At 36.7% G+C, this 21,591-nt stretch overlaps 1 protein-coding gene across 30 annotated transcripts in view; it reads left to right on the top strand.

Annotated features, from left to right (window-relative positions):
- The window catches only part of PTPRD (protein tyrosine phosphatase receptor type D), a 1,159,674-nt gene that overhangs the window by 581,328 nt on the left and 556,755 nt on the right, over nucleotides 1–21,591 (top strand). For all 30 annotated transcript variants that reach the window (XM_064641432.1, XM_064641445.1, XM_064641443.1 and 27 more), the window contains exon 8: nucleotides 17,725–17,747. The gene's annotated coding sequence lies outside the window, so the exon portion shown is untranslated. The remainder of the gene's footprint in view (nucleotides 1–17,724; nucleotides 17,748–21,591) is intronic.

Raw genomic sequence — 21,591 nt, 5'->3', positions numbered from 1 at the left:
ATAATGCAGTTTGTGAGTAGGCTTTTCCAGTGAATTTAAAAAAATATTTGCAGAAAATGTTGTGTGTATAAATGTGTTATTTCTTGTAGTATGCTTATTGTACACACAGCACAAAATTTTACTTCATTGATATGCTGGGGAGACATTCAGTGAAAACACAGCTCTTATCTTCAAGTTCCATGGGAAGGGCTGTTGCATTGCATTTGTGACCAGCTGTACTGAAGAGTAATATCTTCATTTGGGGGTGGATGAAGTAATTAAGTAATCAGTTCAAAAGTGCTGTTTTCTAGATTTGAAAAAGAAGATATTTTCCCTGAATGTTAATGTGGTTTACAGGCTCTGGGCTGGATTATAAACTCTGGTTTTTATAGTTGCAAACCTCAGAAAGGAACAAAATGCAGAATCTGCAAATGCAATAGAATATTTTCAAGATAGCATCTTCACATTTTATCTCAGTTGCTGCAACCATTTCTCAACAGGGAGGCCTTAATAGGGGTTTCTAATGCTGAGATCAGTGAAAACAAGTCCCAGATATCCTAAGTAATAAATATGTCAATAAAGCTTTAGTGAAAATAAACATAAACATTCAGTATTGCATTGAATTCAATAAATACTGTCTTAAAAAGGTGTTATTTGGCAGTAATAATACAATTTTAGCATTAGTCTACTAAAAACATTTGGTTTTCTGGTACTAATATGGAGCAAACCTAATGTCAATTAAGGTAAACAATACATAAAAAAGTCTTCAACATGGTTATATTTCAGCAGTATTTTAGGCTTTAAACAAACTCAGTGTAGTGGGATCAGATGTATCTTATTTCAGTTTTAAACGTTTCTTCAACAGGTGACTTAAGGTTTTGTAGGCTGGAGGAGTAATATCTTTAAGATGGCAGTACAACAGTGCCCAAAATACAGAAATTATACATCCATGAGGGAAGTTTTAAAACAATTGGAAGACTGACTAATTTCCAAACTAGGACCAGGATTTTAAGGGTTATCTAGTGTGACATAAATAATTGCATGTGATTATTAATGTCAGACTCTCATGTCTCATTTCAACGCTAAGGTTTAAATAGCTCCAGATGAACTTTGGGCAAAACAGATGAATGCTAGAATCTGATTAAATAACTCATTTATACCCATGATTTAGGATACTAAATCTGAGAGCCCAGAAATGAAAAGCCAGTTACATCATCGGTTCTTATAACACAATCTGGTCATTTTGATTTACAGCTAATTGTTCTGCACAGTTTTTTTGGATTTTTTTTTACAGCACTTTTCATAAAAACACTCTGGAAGAACCATTTTTTTTTTACCCTACAATGTATTCCATTCTGTGCAGAATGCAAGTTCCACTCTATCTTTTAAAATGGAAATGCAAACCAGAAAAGGAAGAGTCAAATTACTTCTGATAAACATGACCCTGCCTCTAGAGGCTTCTAGGTTTGGGGTTTTTTTAAATTAATAAAAAAAATATGGACTGAATTCCAAAGAAGTATCAGCATAAAATAAGGCTTCTATAGGTAGATTTAATATGCATCCTTACTTTTGCCATGTTGAGTTGTTTGTATCTATGGTCTTTCATTCAGTGCAAATGACAATATTTCCAAGGGTTGAGTGATTCCCCGAGTCTTTGACAAACTCTGTGTTTCATCTTCTGAAGCTGAATAGGCAAAATATTGCCAGGCAAAATATTACCAGCCAAATTGTGAAAATTTCTTGATGCACTCTGGCTCATGTAAGTTTCCATTTTTTTAATTTGCGACTGAATTTCTTCAATATAGTAATTGGTCTTTATAGAAAAAACAGGATTTGTAGACAACAGCAAGTGTGTGTTGATGACGGCTAGTTACTATAAGGCACAGAGGATTAGGCAGAAACTGTTGATGAATGTCCCTGACAGCACTTACACAACTATCTGAAAATCTGTTTTTGCTGCAAATACATTTATATTCATTTGTAATGGGTGGGTATTTGAGCTTCTTTATTCAACATCTTTTACCTTCTGGTAATGTATTTTTCAGAAGTAGTTTACCATTTGATTGTTTCCCCCTTTACTGTTATATAGCTTTTTCAGCATTTAATTAAACTCCTAGTTTTGTACATTTACCTTCAGAAAATCATACCAATCTGTTGATGGGCTAAAGTTTCATTATAGACTCTGTGTGAAGGAACCAACTCTGTATTCATTGTAAGACTTTTGTTGTCTTGACTACACAAATCGTTGCAGTGACTAAGAATTCATTTCTGTCTTCTGACTTTTCTCAAAACTGCATTTTCTAGGCAGTCTTTGTTTCTGTCTTCTATTACAAGTCTTGAAGATTCAAAAAGACTTTGTTAATATCTTTGATCCCTATGTTGTTTTAGAATTGAAACCTATTGAGTTACATGAATTTATCAATACTTTAGTTTTCTGTTTTCTATCACTATATATTTTCAAAGTTTGCAGAAGGCCAAATAAAGTGCATTTGTCAACATAGCACTTGAATGGAGAGATTAATACGTCAATGTTCTGTAAAAGTGTTCTTCTATGTATCAAAAAAACCACTTGTGATTTCTTGTACCGATGATTTGTCTCTGAAACCATTTTTCCAATCACATTGAAATTTTGTAAAGTTTGATTTTGAGAGTTGTGACAAGTCAACATCAAGTAGCTTTGTAACGGTGAATTGTACTGTAACTTACACTGTTTAATTCTTCAGCTAACAGTCAGCTCCCAGAGGCAAGATTTTGGTCAGAATTGGGGACAGATAGTCTTCCAAGGACAGAGTTTGCGTCTCAGTAATGGCGGGCAGGGTCCCTGGCAGTGTCCACAGGCAGTTCAGAGGCCTATACCCAGCATGACCTCCCATGGGAGGGTGTAGGACTGCAGCTCAGAGGCTGCAATGACCTCTGGGACTTCACATCGGGACCACAGGCAACAGCTGCAGTTGCAGGAAGCATGCACTGGTGGGGGGTTTGCAACATGAGTAATCAAGCTGTGAGAGGAGGTCAGCAGACCATATGTCTCTTAAGACACTGCTCTAAAAGAGCCTAAACCTCCAAGCTGCATCAAAGAAGAGGAGACAGCATCTGTGCATTTTAGACTGGGAAATGCAGACAACTAGGCTGGTAAAGGCTGCGATCTTGTGAACTCTGGCACTAGTATGACTGTTCGTATTCCACCTGCACCTATGACTTGCAGAGCAGGTTTGGGAACCCAGCATAGGGAAGGGCAGGACTTCTACCCAAAGATTGTAATCTACCTGTTCCTGAGATCTCCGGCAACAGTGACAGGATAGAGCAAAAAATGCTGATGGGAAATTTCCTGCTGTGGTGATGCAGGCTGCTAAACTAACTCGCTCTGTTAGCAGGGGACATTTGCTGCATGCTGAGGGTTTTGGTGCAGAACATCTTGGATGGGCTGACAAGGTTTGTTCAACTTGACAGTTGGTAAGACTATTAGTCCACATTTCTTCTCCATATAGGCACTAGCAATAATCAAGGAGATTAGGACTTAATATGTAGTGACCACACATCTCCAGGGAATGAGAAGAAGGGCTTGGTGCCTCGTGACTTTTGCCTGGTCTTTCAGGCAAATGGGAAAGGCTTGCAGAGAAGTGGATGAATCTAGGAAGACAAAAGCTCTTTTCACATTTAGTGTGGGCAATAGAGTTTTTATAACCATGTAGCCTTTTGTGAGGATTGCTTGGAAGAGAAGGAATCCACCTGACTAAATAGGGAAAAGTGTCTTTGTTATCAAGCTGGGCTTCCTCAACAGTATTGATCTATGAACAAGAAGGAAAGGCAAAAATGATCAACAATCCAATGAAAAAGCAGTGAACCAAGTTGGCAAACAAAACATGAGAGATGACATAAACACTAAAGACTTCAGCAGCTGGACTACTGTCATGAATAGAGGCGAGTTCTTTGGGAAGGACAGACTGGGCAAGTAAGATGGGAGAGCTGCACTTCACTTAGGAGAGAAGGATTTATGGAGCTCTTTCTTTCTTTGGGTGATGGGCCAGCCAAATTAGTGTGCAGATCAAACTGGGAAACAGTGATAAGTGCCTACTACATACTATCTGAATGAAGAAGAGCAAGCAGATGACACCGCCTTCAGACAACTTCACGTTCATAGGGCCTTGTCTTCCTGGAACAATTGACTCACCCCAATGTATGCATGAGGGATAATACAGCAGAGCACAAATAATTCAGGAGGTTTCTGAAGTGTATTGCCAACAGGTTCTTGACACAGACAATCAAGGAACCAGGGAGGGGAGATGAACTGATGGACCTAGCAAAGAACTGGAAGAAAGCAAAGGTTCCTCCTGTCTCCAAGACAGCAAGCAGAAGTATCTTGGAAACTGCAGGCCAGTCAGCCTCACTCTGGTCCAGAGAGTTCATCTTGTTCACACAGAAAGTTGTTTACTTCTTCTCTGATCTTTTTTTTTTTTTGCAAAAATTTCAAAATATAGTAAATATAATTTTTATTTAGCCTACATGGTTTAACCTGTAACACTTGTTGAACCATTTAGTGGTTTGAACAGAAGGTATTTGAAAACTGAAAAATACTCCTGAATTAGTTTAGTATCTTGCAAAAAATTAAAACCCCATGGACATTTATATGTACACCCAAACCGCAATTTTTATTTTCTTTCATTTGTTTGTAAATTCATCTTGATAGTACCTAAGGAGTGATGGAATGATGTTAAGCTATTTGTTTTTTCCTCTGATGATATCCCTATTATTTCAAGTTAAATTTTCTTAACTAGTAATTTTACTAAATATCAAGCACCAGAAGATTTTAACAACTCTCTCAGGAAATCAGGGAAAACCAGAGTACCTGTATTAGTCCATTGTGTTGACATAATTGGATCACTTGCCCTCTGCCACCACTGAGTGAAACATTTGTATTGACTCACAGGTCAAGTATCTATTAAAATAGTGATAAATCAATCGCCATCCTCACCCTCATCCACAGAAGTACAGGAGCTGCAAAGTAATGACTGCAGTTCAATGACTTAGTGGGCTTTTTTGTCTCACATAATGAGACAGAAATCTTGGGTAGTTAATTAAGGCACTGTATATTTGAACACCTTCATAAAAAGTCAATGAATCAGTTGACACAAATCAAGGCATGAATCCAAGAAACTGCAGGTGGGATGAAGTGAACAGAGCCTATCAAAGCTCATCACATTTGAAAGTCAAAGACACGAGTTGCTCTGTTAAAAAATTCAAAATTATGTGTGCTTCTCTTTTCCTTGATCTTTATTACTTTTCTCTGTATAGCACATAAGAGCTATGTGTATTGACTGCAATTTATACACTGAAGTGAAACCATGTTTTTATGTTTAGTTTAAATAAACAGTTATAACAGTATCCCACCACCTTTCTATTACAATAATTCTATGTAATTATTTTCTTTACATTTTCTCTGAGAGATAGTTCTTGTCTGAATTGGCAGATTTTGCCAACCCTTTTGCATTTCTTTAATAGACACAAAATGAACAATATTACACATCTTGTAAGGTAGTAGGTTGTGTGGGGATGTCAGTGTAATTTATCCACATGTTGGAAGACAGGAAGAGTCCTTATAAGGTGATTGCTCTATTTAGTGAAGAAAAAGTCCCTGAGTAGTTTATTTCTTTTGTGTTTCCAGAGTGCAGTTTTTAGGTATTTATATTGTGGGCATTTCTTATAGGAAATTCAGTGGAAATAAATATTTGATCTCTGGTGTCTCATTCTCACTTTCCAAAAGTTACCCTGGCCATTTGAGACTACTCTCTTAGTCTTTCCATATCTGTCTTGGGATAGTAACAGACTTCACTAGAAGCATTATTTGGATTTGGAACTCTCCTAAATCCTATAGAGCTCTCACTCACTGAATCCTCTACTAGAATTTTCTGTAAAAATATGTGGTAGAGAAAGCACAGGCAGTTTCTTTTTTGAAAGCAACTCCTGAAATGGACCACTTCTTTTCTGTTTCACACACTAAACCGTGGAAGTGAACTCCATCATCTGCTCTTGATGTACAGTTTCAGAGGCAGTCCAGAAGAAACACTGTCACTATAGTACTGTCAGATGAAAATTTACTAAAGGGAATGAAGCTCCTCCTGACATAAGGAAATTCAGTCCTTCAATTGTTTTTATACCAGAGAATCTGTCTGTTCTATCATGATCCTAAGGATTAGGGAACTGCAGACAAGCAATAATTTTACTTCCTTTGGATCAGACGTTTCTTCCCAAACAGGGGACAATTTTCTAAGTACAAATCAAATATTTTGATTTTTTGATTTTGCATTTAGTAATTAAAAATAATGCAATCCATGCATCTTAATGATAGGGTGATACTCATTAGCCATTAAAACCTTCTATACCTATGCCCTTCTTTAGTCATTGTTGAGATCTATACAACCATTGTCTGCTGTTTACTGTGTGCCAACTTACTAAAATGACATTAAGTAGTATTTAGGATTATCTTTATCTCATTCCCAGGTGGATTATGAGAGTTTTAACGTCTTGAGTTAACCTTTTTTTCAGTGTTCTTTAAAGGAAATTTTGATATCTTATTTTCTTTCCCCTTTTAAAACACGTAGGAACCGGTTTTTGTACCAAATTGACATCTTCATTTTTGTGCTGTAGAGATTTCATTGGTTTATTTGTCTAACATAACACATACATGTTTTGGCAACTGTAGATTTTTTTGAAAGACATAATTGCAAATATAAACCTATTTTGGTGTATGACAGTAGGTAGCATGGAACAAAAAAAAAATCCATAGACCTGATCCTGACATGGGGGGAAAAACAAAATAAAACCATAATGTCTCTCTCTACCACCCTCCTACAAATGCATCTTGCGTGTATTAGTCAAGAAGTCAGAAAATTCATCATGCATACCATATAATGGAGACAATTATCATGTGACACTTCTATAGTACAATGTCTTTTTTTCACATTGGTATGAGGTTATTGCAAGATGGCTAAAATAAAATGAAAATAGGACAGTCTTACACTAGCTACAGATTCTCAGGCTGATTGTTTTCTCTGCATTTCCTTTAGATTACCCTTTTGTCTTCTTGTTACCATTTACTGACAATGCAGGATTGAATATATTTCTTGAAAATTTCAAGAACACACTAAATCCATAATGCAAATTTTGTTCCATAAAAATAATTGTTTCCTACTATTTCATATTACTTTAAATATACTTGAATTGTGCTGACCTCTTTTAATTGTGGTGGAAATTATATTATAAAAATAATGAAAATTGCCACATTTAGATTATTTAAATAATACAAATGTCACTATGTCTACAAACCTTCAAACATAAAAAATAATAATGAGTGTGGGATTAGTGATGATGAGTCAGGGAAATGGGACTAAGAAATACTTTTCCACGCCTCTACTAGAAGAGGATTTTTCTTATTTTCTTACAATTGATTTTATTTCAGCAGATAAACAAACCCAGTTCTTCCATCATTTCAACACAGTAACCTCCTGTTTCCCAAGGGTTTCCCAAAGCGCATTTTTTCATCCACATGCTATGTTCATAGTTTCTTTAAGAATCCAATATCTTTTCACACATTCTTTTGCTTGAAAATTATATAGAAAAGGGTCCTTCTACATTGTAGAGCATAGGAGCATGATAGGAAACATGGTGTCCTTTGGCAGTACTCAGTGGAGAGCTAAGTTGCTTCTCATCAGTGCAAGTTATCTAACCTGAAATTCTCTATTTCCATGATTTTCTAAGGGCCAGAACATAGGGCAGAGCATGAGACAGACAAGCGGGGGGACAAACCAGAACAGGGACACGGGCAAAAGAGGGAGGAACGTGGGAAGAACCGAGGAGGGAAGGGGCGAATGGAGGCTGTCCCCTCTCTCTGCAGCTTCTCCAGCCAATCGGCAGAGAAACAGAGGAGCAGGGAGATGGACAGGCCGGGACATGCCTGGGAAATATAAATTCTGGGGAAGCATACAATGTGTATATACATAATAACTGTAAAGTCTGTATCATAAGGTCCTTTCAATCACTGTACATCTTTTTCCACTTCTGAGATTTTCCCCATTCTGATTCCTGGTCCTTCACAACATTTTATGTAGCCTTTTAGAAATCAAATGTTAGTTCAACTCCATTTAGGTTTCACAGATTAGAAGTTAAAATTATGACAGTTCTTGGGGGTTTGATTCCCATTCTGCTTTGATTATTACGGTTAAAAGATTAAAAAAAGAAAAGGAAACACATAACATTTAATATTTGCTATGCTCACCATTAGGTTGTTCAAGTGCATAAATAAGAGCAATACACTGTCATAAATCCCGTGTCATTGTACAATGTGATACTTTATGCACAAGTAGATAAAATGTCTAGCTTCAATCTTTGTCAGATAAATCTGGAAACATAGCTTACCTCTTATTAGTACTTCTTGCTTTATAACTCTGTGCTTATAAACCTCTAACCTTGGGGATTGTCAATGCATAAACTAATGTAATCCCTTCACATATAAAAAATTTTATTGTAGAATTATGTTGACACAGACAACTTGAATCATTCATTCCAGAAAGACCACCATAATTTAAACAAATATCATCAAATTTTATCAACTTCTTGCTTATGGCATGCATATGAAATAATGAATATGAAGACAAATGTTGTCTAGTTATTTTCTGTTTCCCTTTCCTACATACTGCAATTTATTTCTCAATTAAAAATTAGGTGAAGAAGGAAATGTATTGTGCAGTGGGAATGAAATAAAGTAGCAGTTCAACTAGAAAAAAGATGATGCAGTTTGCTTATAAGAAGCAGAAAGAATGTTAAAAGTTGTTGCTGTTGTGAAGAATATTTACGAATCAGCATGCCAGCTGATTCTGAGCCATGTGGTCCAGGACCACCAAACCGTGTCCCAGACTTGCTATAAAAGATTTTTCACTTTGCTCCATTTTTCCTGGAGAAGTTTTGTGACAGTTAATAGACCTGATCAGTTTGGCTGATCTTTTTCACTGGCATAACAATTAACTTCAGTAATCAACCAAATTGTAGCTGGAATAATTACAGCTTAGATAAATTACCTTCCTTGTTTTGATAAGGCATTATTGTCTTTAATTCCTTGTCCTAGATTTTTTGTTAATGCCAATGTAAAATATCCTTGTATTGTTACTATTTATCATTTTATTTCCCAAGTTTCTGTAGGGAATAAATTGTTCCTGTTAAGAACTGAATATAAAAGTAATAACAATTAACAGAATGTAAAATGCAATATACCTAATATGAAAACTAATACAGTGACAGCAGATTCTTTGTTGCCACTCTTAAAAAGAAGAAGGCATAAGTCACTCCCCTCTCATTTCTGCATGACAGTGCTTATCAGTATTGTCAGTCTGATTCTTGTGAGTCCTCCGTCTGGTCACCTACATTGTCTTTTGTCTTATACTATTGCAACAGCTCTGGGGCATTGCCAGCATTTTCAGTCTTTGTGTCTGAAGATCACCCAGTATAACATTAAAAAAAAGGGTGATTATTCAGCAATGCTACTGAAGATGCAGCTGTTCCCACAGAACAATTTTCAGAAACACCAAAATAATGAATAATAATGAGAGGAGCCCAAATAAATGTCTGGATGTGTTTTGACTAAATGCTAAATTTTGACATTGTTTTGCTGTACCCACTTCTGCATTATCAACATGTGCCTAAGCATTGTAAATCCCCTTTCAAACCAACAAAATTAGAATTATAGACATTCTGAAATGACACTCAAGATTGGAAGGTAGTCCTTCTCCAGCTGAGGTATATAAGTTAATCATCATTCAGTTTAATAAATCTGTGTGTCACTGAAAACACATGTAAAATTGTAGTTTCCTTTGTTGACCAGGACTTTAGGAATTGCATAGCATTCTGAGTCAAAGAAATCCACAACTTTCTATGCTGCTTTTCAACCCTTTTTCAAATTTACACACGTGCTTTAGTCCTACTTTTCATATAAAGGGTCAAGAAAAAATTAGCCAAAATGTAAATTCCTTTGTGTAGAAATGAAACATGGGCCTACGGTTTGCTATGAAATTTTAGATGCTTCATGATAAAGTGTATGTTCAAAAATATGCAGTGCTTAATAAGGAAGAGATATATAAAGATCTAATATATCGTACTTATTATTTATCTGCTAATTAAAATTGAGTAGTGCCTTTGGAATTGGTTTTATATTTTGTGAACAATGTCTTTACTTAAATAATAACATTGTATTCTCTCCACTTTTTAATCTATGGTTATATAATGAAACAACTATAAAATGTTCATAAAACCTGGTAGTGCACAAATTCTACCAGAAACTGTTTTTAGAAAGTATATTATGTTAATATATTTCATAGAGTGAAATTTCTCTTCTGCTCCCTAGTTAACCTTAATTACTACATTCATAAACTACATAACTTTTGAGTCCAAGAAAACTAAATTGATGATGCATTCAATTTCTTCTACACCATATATTATGTTTAAATTAAAATTACTTCTGCTTAATAACATATATAATTAGACTTCTTATTAAATCAGTATTTTCCTTGCTTTCAGGTAAATAGTTCATATTACTCAGAATGTGTTAGACTTAACATTTTTAAGGAAAGATACCATAATAGCAATAACAGTGATATTTTCATAGGTGAGATATGACTTCTATTTCATGAGCAAACTAAAGCCCATCTATGTACTCTCTTGCCTTAGAAAGTTAATGCAACTGTGTTTTTCAAATGTGCTTCTGTTCCAAAAGACAATTAGGCTGTCCCATTTCAATGTATGGTAGATTAGTTATTTTCCTATGCAAGACCCAGTCTTACAGTCCATACAACTAAAATATAATATGCAATCTTCTTTTATTTCCTGTTTAATATATGTGTTAGTGATTGGGCAAGGTACAAATGAGTGCTTGATAGAATTTACTGCAATGCATAAGGGAGATGGCAAATTTTCTTAGCTACTAGATTTCTGCCTTTCTGTGGAATGTTGACTTTTCTAAATTATAATTTCACATTGACTCCCATTAAGGGATACCAACAGTATTGTACTGAATAAAAAGTGAAGAAAATTAAGATAATATAGCAATATTTTATTTCTCCAATGATGCACATTTCAGATGTCTTTTCATCAGTGCAAGCATGTTTTCAAATTACTGTCACAATTTGACAGCAATACCATTTTTTGCTTTTTGATATTTTGCTTTCCTGTTCTTTGAGATATTCCACTGCATTAGCTGTTGCTTCAGCTGTATTCCAGTACCTGGCCATATGTGCACTACATGCTTGTTTTGTGAGAAATAAACCATCATTGAAGGTAAGGTCAGCTTGCTACTGCAAAGCCATATGTAACTGCAGGTTGAAATTATGATAAAATATTACACTGCAGTAACATAGGGTGAGTGCAGAAGAAATTTTTAATAGAATGAGTAACAGCTTTCAGTAAGAACCAGTTCAGACTAACCTGACCATCATCTATTATTTATTCAAATTATAGTTAAATGTAAATAGAACATAAAAGTAGGAAGTCTAATCATTAGAATGCTAATTCCAGCTGATAAGCAGGATTTTTTTTTGAGAGGGAGAGTCTTAAATTATATCATACACTATCAAACCCTAATTTTTCCTTCTATATCTCCCATCTCTTTTCCTATTGCAAGCTTTTTAAAGGCTTTCCTCCACAAATTTGTGTTGGTCTGATTTTAGATCACTGATTATTATAAGTGCAACTGACAACCTCATTTCTTCTTTTTGGCAGTATATGTAGCTCAGTTTTAATTCTGTGTTATGTGTGTATATATATATGTGTGTACATATATATATATATGAAAATCATGGCAAATACCTCTGGAGTGGTTTTAGTTCAAAAAATAAAACTTTTTTTACTGTTTTTTGCAAAGATCTGATGCAAACAACATCTAAGTCTCTGGAAAGATTTCTGTTTTCTAAAAATAACTTTATTTATCATCTCTTTGTACTTTATTGAGGGGTTCATTTGGATCTGAAGATACTGAAAAGCATAAGCAGTAAATGTCTTCTAATCCTTATTTTAACTTATTTGCTTGAAATTATATGAACTTTCATTTAAATACAACGAATAGTTAACTACCTACGTATTTGCACAGGGAAACAAATGAGTGTTTTTACTCTATGACAAGATGCAATTCTGCACAGCCTATATTTATTGTTTTGTCCCACCTTAATTCCAGATATCTGTTCCGGCTGTTTTAGATATTCCATTCTCAGCAGTCTACAGATGCCAGAAGAAATTTATTACTGACTAGTTTTTTATCCATGCTTTCATATAAGTCCATGATATAAGTTTTGTCTGTGTCTCCCTAATGTTTACCCTTCTGATGAATCTACTTGGAGCTTTGGTATTTCCTCATAGCTTTCCTTTTCTAGATTTAACAAGATGGGTAGTATCTTCTTAGGCAGGCTGTGAGCTCTTTTGATTATCTTAAGAACTTTTCAGTGCAGGACTCTCTTTTATGTACCTTTGGCGTGTTTTCAATACAAATTATCAATACAGTTATCCTTCGTAGAGAGGTAAAGGTGTGAACTTTATAACAACATATTGAATTAATATTAATCACAACTTCTTTTCTTTTCTATTCTATCTTACTTTGCCATAGTGTGAACAAAGTAGAAGGTCTCAGCCGGAATTTTATAGCAGTGGGTTTTGTTACAAACACCAAGACAGAAAACAGGGTCTTCTTAGAACACTAGCTCTTTTTCAGGAGGAAACCACCTTTCTGATTCTTTATTCAACTTTCACACTTCAGTTCCTCAGAGTTTCTTGCTCTTTTTCAGTAATGTAACTCAATGTTTATCCCCAAATATTTTCTCTCTTCTCAGTTTGTTTTTATATTTAAAATACTGCTTTTAAAAACACTGTTAAATTATCATACCATCTCCAGCATTAATAATGTAATTGTGTAACTCATCATCATCATCATGGCTAGGCTTCGCGAACAAAGATTTGGGAAGGCTCTATCCACATTTGCTACAGGCACGCTGGTGGCTTATGAGGCCAATATGTGACAGACATATCCGATTGCAAAAGGCACAGCAGAAAGACTCCTTAGATGGTGTATTCTGCAAGACATGGTTCTTTCTGCGTTGCCTTTTCTCCTCGAGAGTGATCCTGCATGTGTTCTCAAAGGAGACAGCTGCGTTATAGATGATGTGTCTCCAGGCCTCCCGATTTGAGGCCAGAGTGGACCAGTTATGGTGATCAATATGGCCAAGGCTGAAATGTTGTTTCAGGGAGTCCTTGTATCTTTTCTTCGGGGCTCCTATTTTCAATCATTTATTTATATTAATGGTATTTCCATGTGCATTTGTAAACATGAGATAAAAAATAAATAGAAAATGTAAAGCAAGTATTTTTTTTCTCAGGATGAAATTTTAAAAATCCCAAACCAGTTATTTTATTTTAAACAATAATTATATTCTTCACTATCCCTAATAACAAGAAATATTATTGTTGTCTTTGATGTAATGAACAGCCACCCAAATTCAGAAAATATCCATGCTGTTCCCATGAAGTCAATAAGGCCGAACAAGGCAACTGGTAAGGTAAAGTAACCAAGGATATGGTTTCCTATAGAGAATATTAGATTTATAAGTGATAGGCTGAATAATATGGTATGTGACTATCTGCACTTGAATGAAGTAACACAGTTCCATTGGCATACTAACAGAAGTATTAATTAATAACATTAATTGAATATCTGTTGTGGTTTATTTTTTGAAAGGGCCCATTGGAGGAAAGACCAACCAAAAGCATGTGACAAAAAACATGCAACATAGAGCATGTAACATTTTTCCAGCACTATATTCTAAAATCTCCCAATCTATTCCATGTCTTGTGTTCAACTCCCATCTGGGAAAAAAAACCCAAAACAACAGAATATAAAACTTGATTTACATTCACTGTATTACATTATCATGTTAACTTGTCTCCATGGATGGAGGTGATGAGTTGGGTAATACAAAAATGTCTTGTTAAATTTGTATCAGATTAATATATAAAACCTGCAATCCAATCTATCTTAAACTCACTGAAATGTATTTCTGAATAAATATGGAAAAGACAGTAAATTTAAATATATTTAGCAACCAAAGAGTTATAGAGAGGAATTAGTTGAAAAAAATTAGAACTAAAGGTAACTGCAATTATATGTAGAATTTAACTGTCATTACATGAAGAAGGATAATGACAGAGTAATTCCCCAACTGAGTTTACTTCTTGTGTAAAATGAATCCATCCACTCATTGAACTTTCACTAGAATTGTGATAATTAGGGTCACAAGAACATATATACCATGATGTCAAGAAAACAAACTGACACTATAGACCTGGAGTCAAATATGAGTACAAGATGATAGTGCAGAACCAGTAGCACAAAGGTTTTTATAACTCCTTAGTTAATCACAGGATTTACATTGTTTCATAATTCCAAACTCCATTAACCAGAGCAGATTGCCAGTTTTGTGATCCAAGTATTGAACTGAAGGCAGGCAGTATGCAAGATGGGATCATCCTAGGCCTCATTATCTAGAAAACTTAAAACCCCATATAATTTCAATCTTTAAAAAAAAAAATCATTTCCAGAATCTTAATCCAATCTCATAGGCAATGAAGCTCTGATAGTCAATATTCCAATGAAAGAGTAAGTGCAGTATCAAAAGTGTGCCTAGAAAGGCTTGGAAAGACACATTTTCTTCTGAAGTTATTACATTAACTTAATGATCCATAGCAAAAGTTCTGTGAAATATAGCTAAAATGGCAAAACATTGGAGAAAAGATAGCCACTATGTGTAAGAAAAAATAAAAGAAACAAGTATTCACTTGAAATTAAGCCTTTCTTACATGTTTTCTGTCTCTGGTTTTCTGACTGATCAGAATAAGCATGAGGTACAGTTCTACATAAAGAAAAAAAGGAGTAAGGCCAGGTCTGCACCAACTATGTCAAGAAAAATATATGCTGTAGAGACAAAGGACAGAGGAAACCCACTGACTTGTTGAGAAGAAATGCCCTTATGGTAGCTCAATATTTCTATATAACAAGAGAAACTTTTAAATATGGCACTTGGCTCTTTACTTGATATTTTAGTGACTGTAATTCTTGTTGTGTAATGATACACAGATAAAGATCCTGCCTTAGTAATGTCTAGTATGACATCTGTGAAGTGTCACTGCCAAGAGTTTTCCACCAACAACTTCATTATTCTGAAAAGGTTTGGCAGGAAGGGACCTTAAAGATCATCTCATTCCAAACTCACTTCCATGGGCAGGGACAACTTCCACTAGACCAAGCTGCTCAGAGCCCCATCCAGCCTGGCCTTGAACTCCTCCAGGAACAGGGAGTCCAAAACTTCTCTGGGCAACCTGTTTCAGTGCCTCACCAACCTCACAGTAAAGAATTTCTTCCTGGTATCTAACCTAAACCTACCCTCCTTCAGCTAGAGGCCATTCTCCCTTGTTCTATCACTACTTGTTGTCATGAAAAGTACCTCTTCAGACTTCTTTTAGACTCCTTTTAGGTATTAGAAGGCCACTCTAAGGTCTCCTCCATGTTGGACAGTCCCAGCTCTCTCAGTCTATCTTCACAGAAGAGGTGCTTCAGCTCTGTGTTCATAGTGTCTCTCCTCCGGGCTTGTTCCAACAGGTCAACATCTTTCTCGTGTTGAGGGTCCTAGACCTGGACATCTTACTCCAGAGAGGGGTTCACAAGAGGAGGTCCAAGGGTTGTACTATTGACTTCAGTTGAGGGGTCTTTTAGGTTTCTTCCTCTTATCAGTGATGTTTTTGGAACCCTGTCATTCTTCTACACAAGGATCAAACACATGACGCTATTGAACAAACTGATTTCTTTCCTCTTTTGATGGTAATTTCTCCTAAATTGTTTGTAATTGTCATATTATGATCCAGACACTTCACCAAATGATATTCAGCCCAATGTGACTGCTATGCTTTATCAAATTAATTTTCCATACTGACTACCACTGGCTATGCATACAGAGATGACATAAACTGATAAATTCTAAGTCCAAAGCACCAAAAAAATATATTAACAGTCATAACAAGAAAAAATATAAAGGCTGTAATTAGGTTTTGAAACAGAATTGGAAGAGCACCACAAACAAATTTATTCCAGAATTAGTAAAGTCTTCAGTCTTGTATCACTTATTTGCCCTGCTATTGAAATATCAACCCTACCTTCTTAGGCTCATGAGAGAGGAATCTTTTTCAAGCTACGAGATGTATTTCTAGAGAAGTAAAGAAAATGAATAAAATTCCTAAAATCTCAGTACAATGCTCCAGAGAGCTATTATTAGGGGGGAAACATGGAATTGAGTCTAAGCAACAGTTTGAATAAAAGTGGTAGGATTAAGTTTTAAAGAGTTTATAAGATTCCTTCAGGTCCATCAAAAACATGAAATTCTAATTACACAAACTTGTTCCTTTCCTTAATGTTTGGAGAATTTTTCTGATATTATTGCACCTATATTGAGTAAGAGAGAGGATACAAAGGAAGAGTTATTTACTTCTTTTATTATGTCCTGTGGAGGTATTAATAGGAAAGAAGACAATCTTCATCTGCTTTATTTAAAAGTAAATATGAAGTTTCTTTCTGCAGAAGTTTAAACCTCACAGAGACTGTTTTTGCAGTATACTTTCTTGAAGAAAATAAAATTATTTTCTCTTCTGTAAAGATTTTATCTGGTCATTTACTAACAACTATAGCCATCTGTTTGGTAATTTCCTCCTAAAATTCCCAGAAGAACGTAGTTTGGTGCACAAACTAATTTAGAAGGTTTTAAATATATAAGTTTATAGGGGTACTGGTATTGGTATTGTTAGTGTCTAAGACCATCAAAACGGGAGAAGAGCTTAAGTCCTACCTTCCATACCCTTCTTTTGTTCTGTCCAGAACTTGCACAAGTCTTACAAGTTTTTCTCCTTCCTCTCCAAAGAAGTAGCTAAAGATAAGGGAAAAAATTTCTTATGGAAAAAGCTTGTGGCTTTTATGCTACATAGCTTAGGAAATTTACAAGGGCTAAAAAAATTTGAATCCCTTTGGAAATCTCTTGGAATTTTTTGTGGTTTGTGTAAATAAATTTAACTTCTGGCATATTTTATTAAAAATATCTTTTAGAATTTCTCTTTCCTCACCTTTACTCCCTAATTTTTCAGACCTCTGACAGTGCTGAGAAAGTGTCTAATGTACGGTCACTGTAACCACTACAGTAGGGTACAAAATAATGCCAGGTCTCATAACAACTCAGAACTGGAGATGAGGATGACTGATAAAAAGACTGTGAAGGAAACTTAGAAAACCATACATTGACTGAAAAAAAAAAAAAGTTGATTTGTTTTACTGTTTAGTTGTTCACAAGACAGGGATAAGATTTAAGGCATGTGAACTTTTAGAATTATGTTTGAACATCAATTTTCATGTATTTTTTGGTCATCTGTAAACGGGATCACAGATTCTCCTAGCTGTCATTTCCTCCTATGATAATACTTTATGTAGTGAAGTGTCATTCACAAATGCTTTAACAAATTGTGAAATCTGCTTACAGATGGAGATTACATACAAAAAAAATATTTAATTTTTTTTTATAAAAACTTGTGGACTTGTTTTCTATGAAACATTTGCTAAGCAATGTCAAATGCTTTTCTCTCTGTGCCTTTCTCTGAAAATCCTTTTCTTTGTTTCTTTTCTAACAGGAGTTGAAATTCACAAAGTTGAGGTAGGAAACTCATTATATTACTGGTAATTTAACTAATTTACTCAAAGCGAATGATATTAAAGCTTTACGATATTATTCTTGTGATTTGTGTCTAGCAGTTATTCACTATGAAAGTTTACAGTCAAGGTTTGTAGTCAGCACAAAATATCTTTTCTACAATACAGAGAACTACTATGGATTTGTCTTATCAGTGGCATGTTGGATAAGATGTTCATGTAAAATAATCAACTATTTTTCTGAGCTTATAAATAATTTTAAGTATAAAGCCATATTCCAAGTCCTATCTTTCTATTAATGCTGAAGTTTTCCTATAATTTACGTTTGACTCTGATCTGGTCCCCATTAAAACAGAAAGATTTAGGGACTTGCATCTTCACTGGGCAGTGAAACATACTCTTTTTTCTTTCCAGAACTCCAAAATTTTCTTTAAACCAGAAGAGAGGGAAGATGGTGCATCTGACTAAAGATAGTTGTATTATCTACATAGATTTGTGATAAAGCTGAGTTTATCAGGAGACATATATGGAAACCAACATGTTTTTTGTATTCATGTCTCATTTACAGAATTGGAAACACCCACTAACTGACATATTTTAGTGTCAAGGAGCTCGGTTGTTGCAGTGAAATTAGAGGGGGAAAAAAAGCTTTTTAATATATCCTTTCATAACGAAATTTTTACCTAACCTGCACCAAGAGGGTGTCAAGAGGAAAAGGGCAGTTGTAATAGGAGACTCCCTTCTAAGGGGAGCAGAGGCCCTCATATGCAGACCAGACCCAACTGACAGGGAAGTCTGCTCTCAGGGCCTTGGGTAAGGGACATTACTGGAAAACTCTTCAGTTTAGTGAGGCCCTCTGATTACTATCCACTATTGATTGTTCAAACTGGCAGTGACAAAATAACAAAGGCAAGTCTGAGAGCAATCAGAGATTTCAGGGCCCTGGGACGGTTGGTAGAGGAAGCACAAGTAGTGATTTCCTCTGTCCTTCTGCTAACGAGAAATAATATTGTTTGGAATAGGCAGATCCATCAGGTCAGGTAGTGGCTCAGGTTGGTGTAATCGGAAAAATTTTGGGTTTCTTGACCATACGATGATCTACTCAACACCTGGTTTACTGACACCTAATAGGATTCACCTATCTCAGAGGGGAAAAAGAGTTCTAGTGCAGGAGCTAGCGGGGCTCGTTGACAGAGCTTGAAACTAACCTGGAAGGGGGAAGGGAACAAAACCGGACTCACCAGTGATAAGCCATGGATTGGTGTGCCAAAATTTGAAGAAATGAGCACAAATGGGATCCCTCACTCTGCTTCTTGAGTTGTTGGCTACAATGTACCACACCTGAAATGTTTCTACACCGATGCAGACAGCATGAGGAACAAAAAAGAGGAGCTCCAAGGTTTGGTCCATTCCCAGAGATTTGGGATAAGTGAAACCTGGTGGGTCTCCAGTGAGACCTGTCACTGGAGTTGGGTAGTCCTGTTGGATGGATTATAAGCTCTTTAGAAGGGATAGACAAGGCAGAAGAGGTTGAGGGGTGGCACTGTATGTAATAGAAGAGTTAGAATATATGGAGCTCACAGGTGGCAGTGGCACTTGACCTCCCAGCCATGGCAATGACACCAAAAACTTATTCTTTGAGGAATTAATGGACGCTTCCAAGTCAATTGCACTTGTCCTTACGGGGGACTTCAACTTCCCAGAAATTAAATTGGAACATCACACAGTTGGTACAACCCAGGCCAGAAGATACCTAAAATACCTGAATGACAACTTTATGGAATAGGTCCTAAGAGAGCTGATATGCAAAGATGCCCTCCTTGATTTGTTTGTCAACAGGATGGATCTTGTGAGCAAAATGGAGATTGGTAGCCATCTTGACCACAGTGACCACGAGGTGATTAAGCTTAAAGTCTCTGTTGACAGGAGAAAAAGTGCCAGCAAAACCTCAACTCTGGACATGAGGAGAGCAGACTGCAGGCTGGTCAGGAAATTAGTAAGTAAGGTCACCATGGAAAATGTTTTTGAAGGTTCTGGAGTCCATCAGTGTGGGTCATTTTTTAAACATTACCTCCTAAGGGCACAGGAGAAGGCAATTCCAAAATGTTGGAAGTCAAATAGGTGAGACAGAAGGCCAGCTTGGCTGAACAGAAATCTTCTCTTGGAAATAAGGCAAAACAGGAAGGTGTATGCCCAGTGGAAGCAATGTCAATTGACATGGGAAGAATTCAGAGATGCTGCTTGCCACTGGAGGGAGAAATTCATGCGGCCAAAGCTCAACCAGAGTTGAAGCTAGTCAGAAATGTGGTGGACAATAAAAGAAGTTTTTTCAAATATATTAATGGCAATAGGCAGTATAGAAATATCATCAACCCATTACAGGATGAGGATGGTCACCTCACAAACAGGGACAGAGACAAGGCAGAGGTATTTAACCCTTTCTTTGACTCTGTCTTCAACACAGATGATGGACCAAAGGGGTCTCAGTGCCCTGAGCTGGAGGACCATGACTGCAAGAATGACCAACTCCCAGTCAACCGAACAGTACACGATCTGCTGCTCCAGCTGGATCCCTATAAATCTATGGGGCCTCATGGGATTAATTCAAAAATCCTCAAAGAGCTGGCTGGTGTCATCATAAAATATCTCTCGATGATTTTTGAGGGGTCTTGGGAATCTGGAGAGGTCCCAGCTGACTGGAAGCTGGCAAATGTTGTCCAGGTCTTCAAGAAGGGCAAGAAGGAGGACCGTGGAAACTACAGTCCTGGTAATCACAGTCAGTGCCCAGTAAAGTTATGGAGAAGATTATTCTGGGAAGTATTGAAAAACACCTGAAAGCCAATGCAGTCATTGGTCACAGCCAGCACAGCTTCATGAGAGGAAAGGCCTGCTGATCAAACTTGATTTCCTTTTATGACAAGGTAACCCACCTATCTGATCAAAGGAAGCCAGCTGATGTAATCTTTTTGGATTTCAGTAAAGCTTTCTATACTGTCTCTCACAGGATCCTTCTGGACAAAATGTCCAGCACACAGCTGGACAAACACATCCTGTGGTGGGTGAGCAATTGGCTCACGGGGCGAGCATAGAGGGTAATAGTGAACAGGGTAACATCAGATTGGTGACCTGTCACTAGCAGGGTTCCACAGGGCTCCATCTTGGGCCCAGTGCTCTTCAACATCTTCATAAATGCCTTGCACAAAGGGCTGGAAGGGATACCAAGCAAGTTTGCAGATGCTACAACTCAGAGGAGCTGTTGACTCTCTCAAAGACAGAGAGGCCCTGCAGAGAGACCTCGACAAATTAGAGGACTGGGCAATCACCAACCACAGGAAGTACAAGAGGAAATGCTGGATTCTGCATCTAGTATGAGTAAACCTTGAATGTTTGTACAGACTGGGGAATGAGATTCTGGAAAGCAGTGCCATGGAAAGGGACCTGGGGTTCCTGGTCAATGGCAAGTTGAATCTGAGTCAGCAGTGCCCTGGCAGCCAGGAGGGCCAACCATGTCCTGGGTGGCATCAGGCAAAGCATCGCCAGCCGGTCGAGGGACGGGATTATCCCACTCTGCTCTGCACTGGGGCGGCCTCACCTTGAATATTGTGTGCAGTTTGGGGCACAACAATACAAACAAGTTATTAAGCTCTTAGAGAGTGTCCAAAGGAGGGCAACAAAGATGGTGAAGGGCCTTGAGGAGAAGCCATGTGAGAAGCGGCTGAGATCACTTGATGTGTTCAGCCTGGAGAAGAGGAGACTGAGGGGAGACCTCATTACAGTTCCTTGTGAGGGGAAGAAGATGGGCAGGCACTGATCTCTACTCTATGGTGACCAGTGACAGGACCCAAGGG

The sequence above is a fragment of the Pseudopipra pipra genome, chromosome Z, assembly GCF_036250125.1.
Source record: "Pseudopipra pipra isolate bDixPip1 chromosome Z, bDixPip1.hap1, whole genome shotgun sequence".
Taxonomy (NCBI): domain Eukaryota; kingdom Metazoa; phylum Chordata; class Aves; order Passeriformes; family Pipridae; genus Pseudopipra; species Pseudopipra pipra.
Note: the sequence above shows the minus strand (reverse complement) of the source record. Positions and strands in the feature narration are given on the sequence as shown.